The following is a 14,306-nucleotide window of genomic DNA, read 5'->3' on the forward strand; positions in this document are numbered from 1 at the left end:
GTTATATTGCTTTTTAGTTTTTCCTTATTGTGACCAGTGTGATGTGATTTTCTGATCAGCTTAAACCCATCTAAACCTCAACTCTGAAGCTGGGGATGGCTCATTTTACCAATTTTCATGGACTGAGAATGAGGAAAGAATTATTCCCCAACAATCCAATGGTATTGCTTTTTCCTGGAGAATGTGAGTGGATGCTGTGGGGCAAAATGAATGAATGAACAATGCTGGGGCCACCCCAGGGTCAGTTATTCACCTACTGTATCTCTCCTCCAAGACTTCCCTTTCATACTTTGGTCTGTGATGTTGGACCTAGAACTCTGCAAACTGTACTTCGCAGGCTCCCTTGTCAACTGGCTTCCTGCTAAGTTCTGCCAATGGGAGGCACTGCAGGAAGACTGGAGAGGAGAGGAGGGAAAGGGAAATTTCTTTTGATTTTCCAGTTTCCTTCATCTTCCCTCCAATAACAGCAGAAGGTTGGCTCCAGCCTCAGCTTCTTTTAGCCCTTCCTGCACCTTCCTCTAGTTTCTCCCCCTCCTTGTTTCTGGACATATATCTAGAATTAGATTGCATGTTCCAAAGGACAGGTGCATAGTCTGTTCCAGAGGGAAATAGCTGATATGTCAAAGTAGCTGCAAGATTTTGCTAATTTACATAAGCAGAGACCTGGAAAACAGCCTGGGGATGATTTATAAGGTGATAGAGCAAGAAGGATTGTCTATAACAGTGGAAAAGGCTGAATTTATCTGTATGATTCTTGGTTAGCTGACTGAAACCTGAGCTCAGTGATGCTGAGATGCTCAGACTTCCCTGGCATAATATAGAGGAGAGAATGAAAATGCTTAAGAAAATAAGATCATTGAGGTACATTTATCTTGTGCAGCCTCCACACTTACTCGGCCTCACTAAACCCACTGAAATGGTCCAGGTTGCACTTCCTTAACTGAGGTATGGTGAAGAGTGTTAGTGAGGGAACACCAGAAATCTTGAATAGCTCTGTTGTGGCCATCTGTAGGCTGGGAGGTCTCCAGAATTCTGAAGTAGCAGAAACCAAGTGATAATAACAAACTGCCAGAGACAAGGTGGACAGAATTACCATAATGAGCAGTAAGGATGAAGTGTTAATTATCATTTGTACAGTTTTAACCTGCAGAAATTTTTGGCAATGGCTAGTTGATCACAAAGTCCCTAGAAATGAAATATATCAACAGCCTATTAAAATTTTACTTAATATACAGTAAAACAGGTAAAACTACAGTTTGGTGGTCAGAAACCTGGAGAGAGATGCCCAAAGAGAGAACACTGGTATCTCCCTCCCTGCCCCTCCCAATCTCAAAGCCTTAGTCAGTTCACAGACCCAGAGCCCCTTGATTGCAGGGAAGACTGAGTTCTTTTGAGACAGATTCCTATAACACCACCTACACATATATCTCCACAGGGTCTCCAAAGGGATATAAAGCCATTTACTAGGATGATTGTACACAGGCTAATGGGTAATAGCGAGACCTTTCAGGAATTAACTAGACACTGGCTCTGATTTAATGTTAATCTTTAAGGATCCAAATGCCACAGTGGTCCACTGGCAGAGTGGAGCTTATGGAGGTTTGGTGATAAATTGGGCCCAGCACTGTCTCATAGTAATCTGATGGTCTATAGATCCTCCTTGTGTTTATTTTCGCATGTTTTTTAACATATAATTAGAATAGGCCTACTCAGCCACTAGTAGAATGCCCACATTGGCTTCCTGATCCAAGAAATTGGGTCCTGTGGTAGGAAAGACAAAGCAGAAACCCCTGGAACTTGCTCTCCCCACTAGGATAGTAAGCCAAAAGCAAAACCGCATCTCAGGAAACTGCAAAGGTTAGGCCACTATTAAAGAGCTGAAAAATGCAGGGGTGACCATTCTTCTGCTCACATCCTTTGCATTTAGTCTGCTTGGTTTGTGCAGAAGATGAATGGATCTTGGAGAATGACTATGGAATATCATGAATTTCATCATGTGCTAACACCAATTACAGCTTCTGTGCCAGATGTGGAATCTCTGCGAGAACAAATCGATACAACCCCTGGAACCTATGACCCAGCTATTTGTATATGCTTTTAGCATGATATCAACTTATAAGCGCTGCATGAAGTGGTTCTCTTTCACCTGGCAGGGGCCACAGATTGCCTTCATTGTTTCCTTCAGGCTATATTGATTCTCCTACTCTTTTCTAGAATCTAATCCAGAGATATTAATAATTTTGACAATCCACAAAACATGACTGTGGTCACTGCTGGTCCTGAAAATTTAAGTACCTAAGAAGTTTTAGCAAGGTAGGTTAGTGCCAGAGGATTGGAGATAAATCTCAAAATCACAAGAGTTTACAACTTTAGTGACAGGTCTAGAGTTCCTATGATCTACATCACATGGGATATGCCCTTCAATGAGAAAGACACCTTATACCATCTACCACTAAGTGATGGAACAACATTTTGGGGGCTTCTTTGAATTTTGGAGGCAACATACGTCTGATCTTCAGACCTGCTTATCAATGAAACAGAATGTTTTGAATGGGTCTTGGGGAAAGAGAAGGCTCTGCAGGAAGTCTGAGCTTCGGGGCAAGCTATTCTCCCGCTAGGTCACTCTCACTTGCAGATCCAACATCACACAAAGTATCTGAAGCTTTCTTCTGGCAAGACTCATTGTGGAGAGCCTTAGGAAGTCTGGAGAAAAACTTATCTCTCCTCTACAGATAAATATTCTTTTGAGAAATAGCTTTTGGCTTGCTCTGTGGTCCTGGTCTGAATGCCTGACCATGGGACTCCAAGTGATCCAAGCTGCTCACCATGGATTATTACTGGCCTTTTAAAGCCATAAGGTTAGGCTTGTATAGAAGCAATTAACTATCCAGTGAAAATATCAATGATACAAATGATCAAACTCAAGCAGGATCAAATTGAATTTACAGGTGACTCAGACCCCTGCAGCACATAGACCAGCCGCATTGCCTCCTCTCCCTCCAGACTGATCTATGGCATCATGGGAAATTCCCTATGAAAAACTGACACCCTCCTCTCCTCTCCCCCAAATTAGGGTCTAATTTATAGATAGTTCTCCATGATATGTTAGCATTTCACAGGAAGCAGACTGCTACCATTTTACTGTCTAGATCAGCCGTGGGCAAACTACGGCCTGCGGGCCAGATCTGGCCCGTTTGAAATTAATAAAACTAAAAAAAAAAAAAAAAAAAAACCGTACCCTTTTATGTAATGATGTTTACTTTGAATTTATATTAGTTCACACAAACACTCCATCCATGCTTTTGTTCTGGCCCTCCGGTCCAGTTTAAGAACTCATTGTGGCCCTCGAGTCAAAAAGTTTGCCCACCCCTGGTCTAGATGCTTACAGGGTGGAGCAAAAGTAGGTTTACTTTTGTGAGTACATGAAACACAGAGTTGATTCTTATATTATTATTTATTAATTATTGTATTATTTTCTAAGCCTACTTTTGCCTCACCCTGTATATTGCTGTCCTACCAAATATTCTGGCTCATATTCTAGAATGCCCATTCTTGTTTAGAAGTAGGCAGTCTGATATTCCTGTTTTTCCTCTTCACCATCCTTAGGAGGCTGACTTACATCTTACTGTGGCAAGATAGCTGTTGCCCTTCCAGACATCATTCACAGACAAGGAAGAAATGATAAAGGAAATGCTTTCTGGCTTTCCCATTAATCAACAAAACAATCTTCCAGAAAAATTCTGCTTACGTCTCCTTGACCATAACTATGTGGTATGACCACCTCAGCTGTGGCAGAAGATGGGAAAGTATTTATCTCTTCATATTCTTGTAGTAAAAAGTGGTGATGAAGAAGGGGGTTGGGAATGGCTGCTGAGTTCACCAACCAGCAGAGTCTGCCACAGGCATAACTAGTCATTGACTGTTCTTAGTGATAGAAACTGCTTCGTGAGACCCCTCCTGGGAATGCTACCCCATCTTTTAGACAATAGATGCTGGCCATCTTTTTCTCTTTCAGGAGATAAAAATAAATTCAAATCATCTGAAAACATCAGAGTGAGTATAAGGCATGGATATTTTTATGTAGTTGGTAATTCTGTGAGAAATAAGGGCATTCCTTGCAGTCTTATTCTTGCATTCAGGTTTTTGAAAGAGTTAAATAGGTTTGGGTCAATAATGAGGTTGTACAACTTGGGCCAGGTTTGATTTCTGTCTGTGGTGTAAACAGTTGATGTCAAGATCAATACATGCTTCCAGGTCGTGGGTTATCTTTACTTGAATTTCCAATTAGGGAAAACCTCACAGAGTATTTTAGATTGAAGTACAGAGGCCTACAGTTTGTCTGAAACAAAGCTGGCACCAACTCTGAGGATACAGTCAATGGGATGATGTAGCTAAAATTTGAGGGAGCTAGGGATTACTCTCTTTACATTTATTAAATAGACTTGGAGCCTTTTCCTTCCAATTATCTGGAATAAAGTATTTTTTAAAGAATCATAGTCCATAACCCAAAGCCAGTTTAGGGAATTCTGGGATCAGAATTCATCTCAAAAGCCTTTTGCTTTAGCTTTGGACAGTTAATTAGATGTTGTGTCAACATTGGGAGAATCCTGTGTTCCATTCGGCTTAGAGTGGGTATCATCTTGCCACACATCTAGGAACCACATTTTACCCAGACATTCTACATGACCCCTCTTTTGGAGGCCCTGTCAAAAGCTACCTTTTTGTGTGTGTGCATGTGTGGCAACATTTTAGCAATTTTTAAAAATTGAAGTATAGCCCTAACCGCTTTGGCTCAATGGATAGAACGTCGGCCTGCGGACTGAAGGGTCCCAGGTTCGATTCTGATCAAGGTCATGTACCTTGGTTGTGGGCACATCCCCAGTGATGGATGTTTCTCTCTCATCGATGTTTCTAACTCTCTATCCCTCTCCCTTCCTCTCTGTAAAAAATCAATAAAATGTATTTTAAAAACTAAAATAAATAAAAATTGAAGTATAAATTGAAAACATTTATTCGCAGATATATATACACCCCTATGTTCATTGCAGCCTTATTCATGGTGCTCAAGACATGGACACAACCAAAGGGTCCTCTGAAAGAAGGTTGGGAAAAGAAGGTGTGGTACATATATACTATGGAATACTACTCAGCCATAAGAAAGGACAAAATACTATCATTTGTGACAACATATATGTACCTTGAGAATATTATGCTAAGTGAAATAAATCAGTCAGAAAAAGCTAAGAACTATACGATTTCATTCATATGTGGGATATAAAACTGAAACTCATAGACACAGACAACAGTATGGTGGTAACCAAGGGAAGGGAGAGCGGGGTAGTAAAGGGTAAAGGGGGTCAAATATATGGTGGTGGAAGATAATTTAACTTTAAGTGGTGGGTACATAATGCAATATACAGATCATATATTATAGAAATGTACACTTGAAACCTATATAATCTTATTAAACAATGTCACCCCAATAAATTTAATTTAAAAAATTTGAAGTATAATATACATACAATAAAAAATACAAATAATAAATCTACAATTGGGTAAATTTTAGTTATTTGGACATGTGCATATAACCTGAACCCCAAGTTATAAAATAGAATATTACTAGCACCCCAGAAATTACCCTTTTTGTATTTGCCCTCCCTACCAAAACTACTTCTTCCAATGGTGACCATCCTCTTGATTTTTCTCCAGTTTCATTGAGCTATAATTGACATATAACATTATATGCTTAAAGTGCATAACATAATGATTTGATATGAATATATATTATAAAATTATTACCACAATAAGTTTAGTTAACTTCCATTACTTTACATAGTTATAATTGTTTTTCCCTTAGGATGAGAATTTTTAAGATCTGGTCTCTTAGCAACTTTTAACTATACAATAAAGTATTGTGAACTATAGTCACTATGATGTGCATTACATCCCCAGAACTTATTTACTTTATAACTGGAAGTTTGTACCCTTTGACCACCTTCACTTATTTCCTCCACCTTCACCCCTCACTTTTGGTAACCACCAATCTATTTTCGGTTTCCATGAGTTCATTTTTTTTTTCAGATTTCACATATGAGTTCATACAGTGTCTGTCTTTCTCTGACTTATTTCACTTACTGTAATGCCTCAAGATCCATCCATGTTGTCACAAATGGCAGGATTTCCTTCCTTTTATTGCCGAATAATATTTCATTATATTTATGTACCACATTTTCTATCCATTCATCAACATTCTCTTGACTTCAAACAGCATATATGTGATTCACCTGCTTTTGACATCTATTTAAATAGAATCAAAGAGCATGTAGTCTTTTGTGTCTAGCTTCTTTCACTCACCATTACAATGATGGGATTCACCCATCTTGAAAACATGTGGTTGCAGTTCATTCATTCTCATTGAGGTGCAATATTCTATTGTATGAATTACTTTATCCATTCTTCTGTTGATGGTCATTTGGGTAGTTATAGGTTTTAGGCTCTCATGCACAGTGTTGCTATGAATAATGCTGTACCTGATTTTTCATGCCTTTATGTACATGATTCTGTTGGATGAAATTGCCGTGTCATGAGTTATGTGTATGTTCAGCTTTAGTAGACAAAAAGCTGCTTTGTTCCCAGAAGTAATGGTCATCCAGAATTGTCACTGTTAGCCTTGGGGGTTCTGGAATGGGCTTTTCTCTGGAAACAGTAGGGTCTCTGGCTTTTGCTAGGGAAAAGGAACTCCTGATTAAAAGCATAATGAGTTCACAGCATGTTCTTATAAAACTCCTCTTAAGTTCTACATTGCTGATTTTTCTAGATTTTTAAATTATTTTTAGATGTTGGAAATTCTCATTTAAACAGCCTCTTCACTGCTTATATTTGGGATGGTCATGTGCCTACCATCTGCTGGGAACAACTAGGTGTTTAACCTATTTTACTCGATTAAACTTCATAGCAAGCCTCTGAGGAAGTTCAGTTTCTTTTATAGACGGAAAACCCATGATCAAGAATGGGAGTTGTAAAGCATGTATGGCCTATCTGCTTGTCTCTCTCTGTCATTTGATATTACTTCCCAACTTATTCTGATACCTGGCTTTAAGAAATTTTGAATTACTAAAAATGGAAAGATGCATTTCATAACTCTTCTCCCAACCTGCTGTTCTCTGCTAGAAACAGTGTGAGGAGGCTGCTGGTAAAAGTTAAAGCTTTGACACTATTTGAAAATCTACAAAGTGGCATCAAGGGAATAAAAGAGAGGAGGCTCTATAAAGCTGTCAATGTGGATCCAGTTAGACTGAAGAAGAGAGACGGTGCTTGTGCAGGTCCCTGCACCAGGTCCTGGATCATGATGTTGTACAGAGCACGCAGGGCAGGGCTGCTCCAGGCATGCACCTATTCTTCAATAAATGTTCTCAATGACTTTCATGCCAAGCACTAGGCTGGTCCCTCAGAGAGACTGCCCTGGAGGAGCAGCAGTGTACTGGAGAAGGCAGGCAGTTAAGCAAATAATTGCATGAACATGCTAAGATAGTTCTAAAAGAAATAGGAGATAGACGGGGGCACCAACAAGTAGCCAGTTCTCCTGGGGAGAGGGTATGAGGATGTGGTTAGGAGGCATCTAATGAGGTGAGCTTGAAAAATAGTGGATGGCATGGGAGTCAAGTATGAAGTGGAGAATGAGGCTAGATTACAGACAGGGACAACACACGAAGGTGGGGGGTGGGGCGTGCATTGTAGACTTTAGGCAGGGAAGAGGCAAGTCAGATATTCTTGAGTTAGCCCGTGGCATGAAGGAAGTGCTGAGGGGCAGATTCCTAGGCTGGGTTACAGGCTGGGTGTGAGTGCCGGAGTCCAACCCCAGCAGGTCCAGGGGTCCCCAAAGGTGTGGACGGAGTCGGCGAAGAAGGAATGACACGGAGACAGCGTTCAGTTGATCAGCAGCCTAGCCAGGATCTCCAGCCAGGATCTCCAGCCAAGTTCTGGTCTGGATCTCCAGAGAGGTTCTGCCTAGGATCTCCAGCCAGGTTCTGTGTCCATGTTCTCTTGCTAGGTTCTCTAGGTTCTCCTGCCAGGTTCTGTCCAGGTTCTCCAGCCAGGTTCAGTTACCAGGTTCTAGTCAGGTTCTCTTGCCAATTTCTGTAGTCAGGTTCAGTCCAGGATCTTTTGCCATGTTCTCTCGCTAGGTTCTGTCTCTAGGTTCTGAGGCCAGTTTCTGTCCAGGATCTTTTGCCATGTTCTCTCCAGCGAAGTTCTGCTGTCTCTAGAGAACGTTCTGTGTAGGTTCTGTGCCTAGGTTCTGTCTCTCTTAGTTCTGTGTTCTAAGCTCTGTATTCTAAGTTCTGACTCTTGCTCTCTTATTACATCTGTATTTATACCAGTTGATTCAATCCTATCAATCTCTATGACAAAGGTTAGGGCGTTTCTTATCTCCATTCCAGGGAGTAAAGATTATGTAGCTTAAGCATGATTGTTCGTAGTTAAAGTGATTAATTACCCACCTGGCACTAGTTAAGAGGTTTTATTCCCTCCCTAACTTCAGGGGAAAATCCCTACCTGGGGAAACAACCTTTCTCAGAGAGGAGACCTTGGTTAAAACACATAGTGCCAAGAAGGTGAGCAAACATATTAAGAACAATATGCCATATATGCCAGGTCCCTTGAAACAGCAAGGATGGACCGGCTCCCGGCATGTGAGGACTGTTCTGCCATGTCATACGATGGTCATGATGAGGTAGAGCTGCTGGTCACACAAACGAACCCCTGGAAACTCACAGAACTGTTGGCCATGGGCAGTTGCCAATACTCTTTCAAGCTGGGAGATGGAGTCTTATGAGTGTTTGTCCTCCAAAGTTTAGTGCTCCCTGGAGCCCAGTCTTCCCTGTGCTGTGTCTGAGGAGATGCATTTTGTCAGGGAAGTGAGCTTTCACACTTCCAGGGAGGAAATTTCATACTCTCAATTGACCTCAAACAGTTCAAACCTCCCAAGAGAGGCTGTTGCTGGTAAAGTGTTGAGAGGGTTTGAATGATACACACCCTTTTTCCAAGTGTGCTAAGGAGGTTCACCCAGGGGCATGTTAATTCTATCCAATGGAAATAGAGAATGCTATCTTTCCTGACTGTGAGCTACTAGCAGGGATGGAAAAGAGAGAGCCTGAATCTCTGCCCCTGCATCTAGAGCAGCGATTCTCAACCTGTGGATCACAACCCTTTCACAGGGGTCGCCTAAGACCATTGGAAAACACACATATAATTATATATTGTTTTTGTGATTAATCACTATGCTTTAATTATGTTCAATTTGTAACAATGAAAATACATCCTGCATATCAGATATTTACATTACAATTCATAACAGTAGCAAAATTACCGTTATGAACTGGCAACAAAAATAATTTTATGGTTAGGAGTCACCACAACATGAGGAACTGTATTAAAGCGTCGTGGCATTAGGAAGGTTGAGAACCACTGATCTAGAGGAAGAATCCCACCTGGTCTGTCTCCCTTCTCCAGTCTCCTGCAAAGCTTGAGAATTCTGTTCTGTAAATGAAGGCAGGGGAATCATGGGGACTGAGAAGAGAAGCTCAGGGGAGTTTCTTCAGAATGAGGGGCCTAAGAGTCCCTGTGTCTAGGGTCCTAGAGATACAAATGTATCCTCTAGACAAAGAACTTATTTTTTTCCAGCAGCCTTGTCTCCCCAGGATCCCCAACACTGGTTCAGTGGAAAGAATGTTCAGGATAAAGGGGCTATGTGGCCTTGGGCTAGGTGAAGTGGTTGATACTTTCCCACATGAACACCCATTTCTGCTCCTTGTGCTGGTAACAAATTCTGACTCCCCCCAGGACTAGACACGTGGTCCACATTGGACCAATATCATATCCTATTCTGGGAAATAGAATTACAGGGCAAAGGAAGACGAAGGGTTGGCACCTGAGAAGGTCTCCTAGTTCCTGCTGCTGCTGAAATGCATGGAACAGCCCTGTCCCTGAGATACCATTACCAGGCCAGCCTTTCAACCTCTCATACCTCAATTCTGTGAGCTACTTCAAGATCTTTCCAATTAATCATGCATGCCTGCACACACACACACACACACACACACACACACTCCACTATTTCCTCACATTTCCCCCCTGCTTAAGGCAGTCAGAATTGGTTTCTCCTTTTGCAGCAGAATCTTGGCAGATGTAGAAATTAGTTCCAGAAATTAGTTGTAGACAGCAGGTCCTCAGGCTGTGTGGAATTCGTTGTGGGATGGAATGGAATGTATAAATATACAGAGAAGGAGCAGCTACTTAGTTACCTGTTGTGCTTACCTGAGATGACCAGGAGCCCAATGAGTGTGCAGCACTGGGGACCAGCAACCCAGCCATAGAGCACATAAGGAATGAGACATGGGGATATGGGCCCTCGTGAGACCATCTGATAGCCTAAGAAAGTGTCCTAACCTAAGTTCAAACATCAAAAATCTCTCCTTAGAGCAAATAGTCTCTCATTACTGTGGCTGTTGGGCTGATGCTCCTTTAATATTTTAGGGATTGAGTCTTAAGGTTTTTGAATAACAACAATAGCTAATTCACAACCTCATCAATCAGGGGCATGGGTGGATAGGGCAATACTAGGATGGGGCCATCTGCGAGCACTGGAGGACTTGAGGATCCTGCCTCTCTAAACCCTGCTGAAGTACTCCCCTTGCCCATCGATTGCCTACAAAAGTGGTTGACACTCTGCCCCTACCTCATTGTTGTTCTCTGAATAAGCAAGAGTTGGACTCAACATGGCATGAAGGGTGAAATTAATAATCAAGGTAAAGAAAAAAGTTGTTCCTGAAAGTAATTGCAGGTCCATCAGCTGGGGTAACTTTGGTGGCATACATCTTGAGAGTGCTTAACTAATGAGGGTAAAATAAAATTTTAAATGAGGCAGAAGCTATTGTTAGAGGTGAGTCCATAAGACACTGTCCCTGCTGTGTGTCTGCTTGGACAGTCAGCTGGATTCCAACAATTGGATGCTTTTTAATGAAAATTTCTACTGAAGACTGGCCCATGCTGGGTGAAAACCAAAAGTCCAGAAAGCTCTAAAGTAGTGAAAGAATGGAATTCAAAGCTCCACCCTCTTGCTGTATCCCTTGACAAGGTTCAAAAAGACTCCTCTCTCCTTGTCTTGAGAAAGAGATGGTAGGGAAATGCCAGAATATTTTAAAAAATATATTTCATTGATTTCTAGAGGAAGGAGAGGGTGAGAGAGATAGAAACATCAATGATGGGAGATAATCCCTGATAGGCTGCCTCCTGCACACTCCCTACTGGGGATTAAGCCCACAACCTGGGCATGTGCCCAGACTGGGAATCGAACTGTGACCTCCTGGTTCATAGGTCAACGCTCAAGCACTGAGCCACGCCGGGCCCAGAATATTTTTTAAATGCTCTACTGATAGTCCCCTCTGGATCAAGAATACTGTGGATGGGGTTTGCTCCAAATGGGTTCTTGGTATCCTTGAAAATGGGGAAATATTACAGTGACATGGCCCAGGGCACAGCTAGAAGCAAGGCAGCTTTTGTTCTCATAATGGGCAATTTTGTAGGTATGGGAGTCGGGACTCAGCGAATGGTCTTACACACAGTGCTAACTAGCTGTGATCAATCAATCATGTGTCCCCAGAGACTGTGACTTCTCAGCATCTGTGTCACTCAGGTCACTGTAGTAACAAATAACTGTAGTAACAACTCAGTGACTTGTAATCTCAGTGACTTAAAATAATAAAGATTTAAATTTCTCTCACTCAACACCATCTTCCACTGAGGGTTAGTTAGGGAGGGATGGGGAGGGCTATGGTCACCATGGTTATGAAGGGGCCCAAGTGTATCCCACCCAGAGGAAGAAAGAGATATGGTGGGTCTCATACCAGCAATTAAACACTCAGCCACAGAGGGACACACATGATTTCTCACTGGGTAGAAGTAGTCTATAGTCCAAACCCACCAACGGGAGACCAGGAAATGCAGTCTATTATGTACTTAAAAGTGGAGCACTCAAAATATTTGGGAAATAAAACTAATTCTTGATTTTCACACTATCCTCTTGAATATTACACAGTGCCTATGACTCCACAAGAAAGTTTCTTGTGGCCTTTTAAATAACAATGGTAAAAATTTGAGCTTGATTTTCAGGTGGTTCCAATAGTATCTGTCCGTACCACCAAGAAGTGAATGCTGGGGAGTTACAGCTCTACTCAGAGATAGCCTGAAACACCACTGGGGAAGGGAGTACCTCCTTCTGCCTCGAAGGAGAGATGAGCTGAGGTAGGGTCTGCACAATTTCTGACAGTGGCTGCTGAATTGGTTGGGTGATTAGAATCTTGGAAGGAACAAGATCAGAAGATTGCAGACAAAGGATGGATAGACTCTCCATATGGGTCCAGAGCCTGAAAATACTATGCCAAAAGGGTTATGTCCTCTATCCACAATCAAGAAGCAGGAAAGAGAGTGGGAATGGTTTGTTGAAGACTCCATTTTGACACCAGCTGGGAGGTGACACCCTTCAAGAGGTGGGCTCTATTCTGCAATATACAAGGTGGGGCAAAAGTAGGTTTACAGTTGTTCCTATGGAAAATAATACAACACTTAATAAATAATAATACAAGAATAAACTCTGTTTCACATACTCACAACAATAAACCTACTTTTGCCCATCCTGGATGGTCTATATGCACTATTTCTATGAAATCTCAAATACTTAGGTTCAGGAAGCAAAGAGATGGTACTGTTTACAACCCTTTAGTTTTGCTTCTCAGGCTGCTGAGCTCAGGCTCATTCTGCTAACACTGAGTCAAAACTGGGCTGTGGTAAAGGACTTAGCCTCCTCTCCAGACTTCTGAGCTCTGGCCACACCTACTGGCCTTGTTGGATCTGTGACCACTAGTTTCTCAAGGGCGCTGCTTTCTCTGAGCTATCCACTTAGCTGGAGCTAAGGCCTATAGATGCTCCCCACACTCTGCCTAAAGGAGGCCCCATTACTTTAGCGACCTCATAGCCTTTGTGCCACTGTGTAGTCTGCAGGGGGGAGGAACAAGAAATAGCAAAATGCATGGGTCCTGAGGTAAACAATCTCATCTGCAGCCACAGACCACCCCTAGGATGGGCCCAAATTGTGCATGAAGAGCCTCATTCTCATGGCATCTGAAGACACAGAAATGACAGGAGAGAAGAGAGATGCTTAATGTAGGGGTGGGTAGAATTGAAACTGCTGTGGGCACCTCTTTCTCTTTGTGTGTGTGTGTGTGTGTGTGTGTGTGTGTGTGTGTGTGTGTGTGTGTGTAGGGGATTGAAATGGTTGGGAGGAAGGAGGAAGAGGAGCAAGATAAACTGAAATGTTGGTGCAGAAGCAACTGTCTCATACTGGCCTCTGGAAGGAGAAACAAGGCCTCAAGCCTTGAGAGAGAGACACATATCTTTTGTTGGGTGATCAGAGAGTAGGACATAAATCCCTGATTAATGATTCAGTATTAGTGCCTTATATATACTTGTCTTTCTTTCATCAGGGCACATGTGTCCTACGAAGTTCTGGGTCCTGGGAACAAAACAATAAAGCCTGTCTCTTTCCAGACACATCTTCTTAGCAAAACCTTTCATGGATAAGAAGACTCCCATTCATGTATTTCTTCATCTCTTTATTCATTCATGAGTTCATTCCCCAGAGCTAAGCTATCATTTTACTTAAATGACTATGGGTAGGCCTTGCCTTCCAGAACCACAGTTCCCTTGGGTTGTTGTAGCCAGTCCCAGCCTCTGGGGAAGAGACTGATGGGAATAAGGTGCCATGTCCAGGCCTGTGCTTCCAATCCACTGTGGGGTAGGGGGCTTCTCTGCCCCTTGTATTGCTGGGTTGGGATTAGTCCAGAGCCAGGCAGCGGTAAGGAGGGCAGCTTCAGGATCAGTGCTGTATTCAGACCTCTAGTTTCCTGTCCAGGGGATGGGGAGACATTAGAGACCCTAGAGGAGGGAGCAGAGATTTCTAGATTGGTGGCTCAACTTCTGATGGCCGAGTGCTGGGTCGCTTGCTGTTGGTAGTGAGGTAATTGTCCTTAGGCCTGCTGAGGACACTGGCAAGACATGGCAAGGTTTCTGGCCTGAAGGTTACCTTGGTAAGGCTCATACTTCTGTTGGACCATGTCCAGTCCCTGAAGCTACTCTAGCCGCAGGGAGAAGAGCCTGTCAGAATGAACGTGAAGCCTGGGGCTGTCTGTGGGAAGGCCATGACATTATGGTGCATGCTGTCAGCCAGCTCCTGAGTGGCACCCGCTCAGGGC

This window comes from Myotis myotis, unplaced genomic scaffold, assembly GCF_014108235.1.
Source record: "Myotis myotis isolate mMyoMyo1 unplaced genomic scaffold, mMyoMyo1.p scaffold_m19_p_13, whole genome shotgun sequence".
NCBI classification, from domain to species: domain Eukaryota; kingdom Metazoa; phylum Chordata; class Mammalia; order Chiroptera; family Vespertilionidae; genus Myotis; species Myotis myotis.